This window comes from Octopus bimaculoides, chromosome 3 (genome assembly GCF_001194135.2).
Source record: "Octopus bimaculoides isolate UCB-OBI-ISO-001 chromosome 3, ASM119413v2, whole genome shotgun sequence".
NCBI classification, from domain to species: domain Eukaryota; kingdom Metazoa; phylum Mollusca; class Cephalopoda; order Octopoda; family Octopodidae; genus Octopus; species Octopus bimaculoides.
Window position 1 is genome coordinate 119,714,637 of NC_068983.1, and position 3,832 is coordinate 119,718,468.

A 3,832-nucleotide genomic window follows, 5' to 3' on the forward strand; every position below is an offset into this window, starting at 1 on the left:
ATATATATATATACACACACACATACATACATATATGTGCGTGTGTGTACATATATATATATATATATATATATATATATATACACACACACATTATATGCATATATATATCTAACATATATACATAGTATAGTGCTTGTATATGTATGTATGCATGTAACTAGGTCTCTTGTTCTCTTTCTCTCTCTCCCTCTCTCTCTCTTTCTCTCTCTCTATCTGTCTCCATATAATTTAATTTTGATAAATTAAATTGAATTTTTCCTTGTAAATTTGGAATTTTTTCCCTAATATTATTATCATATTATTATTATATGTATATATATATAAGTGTGTATATATATGTATATACATATATATATATGCACACACACACATGCACAAACACATATATATGGAGAGTGAGAGAGAGAGAGAGAGGAAGAGAACAAGAGACCTACTTACATGCATACATACATATACAAACACTATACTATGTATATAATATGTTAAATTTACACCACAGAAAAGTAATCTCTATATATTGTTCGATCTAACATAAACGACAATTGTGACTCGATTCTATTTATATCATTAGCTCAGAGAATAAGTGTCAGCTATTTTATAAATATCTTAGCAACATTCCAATGATTTGTTATGATGTAAAACAATACATTTTTATTTCCTCAATGATAAGATACGCTTGAATGAATTTCAAAGCTTTAATGTGGTTTGATCTGTTTCTTCAGATAACTCCAGTGTCAATAATCCAGATAAAGTTTGAGTTTAGCACAGTAAAACAGGAACAAAACGAGGCACAAGAAAAAGAAAGCATGAACAAAACGAGGCACAAGAAAGAAAAACACATGAAAGAAAAAAAACGAGCAATCGTTGAAAGTCAGTATAACTGTGTGGTCGTGTAAAAGTAAAGAACAGAAGAGGATTCGACGTTCCAGACAATTATTTGCCAAGTTAGAAGGAAATGAAAGTGCGTGTGTTTAATTGGCAAAATATGAGCATCCCCAAGTATAACAATATCTGTTTCAACACATGATTTCACACCAAGAATCTTGCAAAATGAATACATTAACATAACAAAGAAAACCATTGTAAGGAAAAAAAGAAAAAAAAGGCAATGATAGGATTTGGGAATTAAGTTTGCTGGAATGGCAGAAAAGAAGTGAGTATAGTCAGTCGTTTTCAGCAAAGGAGAGCGAACGTACATTAAAGGAAATATGCGCGGAAAAACGTCATGAAGTATGCGAGTGTATGAACAAATAAGAAGTCAAGTGTATAAGCAAAATTGTGTCCAAACGTGTGTTGTGTGTGCATGCGTGTGTGAGTGTGTGTGTGTGTGTGTGTGTGTGTGTGTGTGTGTGTGTGTGTGCGTGCGTGTTTGCGGGCGAGTATGCGTAATTGTGAGGAATAGATGTGTTGGAGGTGTAAATAAGTCATCATTATATGTGATATTGTATGAGCAAGTTATCATAACCTGCGAGTTAATGCTAGGCAGGTAGTAAAGCTTGAATAAATGCCTGTATACAAGGGGGGAGTGGAATGTTTCTAGGGGTGTTTATCGGTGTCTTAGGTATTTTAAAAGAGAGGCAAGTTAGTTAAAGACACCAGGCAGAGTAGATGTTTTCATGCAGAAGGTGAACTGATGTTTCCATCAAAGCCACTAAACAAGTATACGATGGTGTTCAGTAGTTCTGCAAAGTGGCCTGGTAAATTGAAATCGCGAGCCACAAACTTGAGAGGTCTGGTGTTGTATTAGATGTCCAACAACTATTCTCTTAAACGATCAGCTAGCCTCCGATACAGTTTTCCTTCTACAATAAAGTTAGAATTTGATATAACATAGGATATTTTAGGGAGTGTGAATGAAAACATGACATGGAAAGATGAATTGGAATCTTGAAGGATGGTGGTATTCTCGACAAAGGATTTGCAGCTGGAGAGAAAGCAAGCAAAAGATCTGTGGGAAAGGAGGTTCAGGAATGTAACAGCGTGGATCTTACATTGTCCTCAAGGACCACATATCCAATTTACTAACCTTAAATGCAGACTGACTAACCCTTCTAAAATCGAGCCATCGATTCTCGTATCAGAATGTCCACTAGATTAACCGATTAGAACCGCAACGCCGTCTTTAACTAGTTCCGCAATACTGAGAATGAAGCCTCTTACAAAATCACCTAGTTTGGTATGGTGGACTTCTACCCTTCCATATTACTATCCTTTTTACTCTGAAAGTTCTGGACTTCGATAAGCAATATACAAAAATTAATATTCTCGAAATAAGAATAACCATGAAGACTACAAAGACTGAATTCTTGGATCATAATGACCAAGGTGACCTTTTATTCTCAAAGAAGAGAAAACATTTATGGCCATAGTCTGCAGTATCCTGTTTAATTAAAACGAAAATTAGCTTAGAGAAAGAAGTCAGAGGGGAGGTCAACAGCATGAATTAGGCCAATAATGACGAATAAAGTCATATTAAATATCACAAAGTTCTTGATAGCAATTGAAACTATCTTAAAGGTGAAGACCTCAATAGTAAGTTACTGAAATGTACTTGTTTCATATTTCTCTGTGTCAAGTATAAACACAAAACAAGTCTCATGTATGGGGAACATGAAACAAATTTGACATGTTTGTAGTACGAAACTCGAAACTAAAGAACTTCAATAATTACTTGTCAAAGTTTTCAGCCTGAAATATACACACACATATACACTCACGCACAGACATACACACATATACATAGATACATACACACCACACATGCACAAATAAATATAAAAATTGCATTGTTTAGGCTTTATAAGTAAAAAAAAGAAAAGAATTAGAAACACACATACACACATGCATGTTACGAATTCTTTTCTTTTTTTCATAAAGCCTAAACAATGCTGTATATATAAGCAAAAATGCTTGTTCTAAAATCTCTTTAAAGAGATCAACGTAGTAGTTGTACTAACAAGTAATGTTTGTAGCCATTTCAACATGGCTGTCCGTTCGAACAGACTTTACCTCGATTTTTTAACCCCAAGTGGACAACTCCTCTAGCTGGTTAACGATGCAGAGCTGCATCCGAGATATTGCGAACAGGGGAGCGAACCCACCACCACCTTCTAGCGACGGGACTAGCAGACCAGCCTGGTTTCGGGCTATTTCTGCCTCTCTTCAGTTCTGGATACCTCGTCTGCAAGAGATTTACTCTTTATTATGATAATAAATATCGGACATATAGGGGACAACAGAGGACATTACAAACAAAAAGTGTTCTTGGGTTCATAAATGAGTTTTGAAAATATGCTGATGTATTTAAATATAATTAAACAATATAATTAAAAAATTTTAAACCTTGGCCGTGAAGTCCACCGGCTACACCGTACTACTCTACTATGGTTGATTTAGTGGTCTAAGGTCGTCAAGGAGACAAGTTTGTTTCCATTTCGACCCTAGGCCACGCGCATTTATACACCCTACCTTAGTACTTACATTTTTAGTTTAGGAAGGGGCTGCACGAATTCAGCTTCCTCCCCATTCTTTTTCATCTGTGGTGTAGCCGCTGGACTAACTATGAAATTTGGCCGCACATCATTTTGCTAACATCATTGATGTAGTCTGGGTACCTATTTTTTAGTTCCTTGAATAATTCCACCTCCATTCTAGCAATTCTAATGTGAGGTGGCATGTCTTTTGTAGGTTTATACACTTGAGCTCTAATTATTATTAAAAGAAATAATTTTGTTCTGCGTCTTGGGGTGGGAATAGGAAATGGGTTTTAACAAGGATGTGGTCAGGGGGGGGGTCGTGTAAGTCTGCATTTGTTTTGGATGTTTTTTTT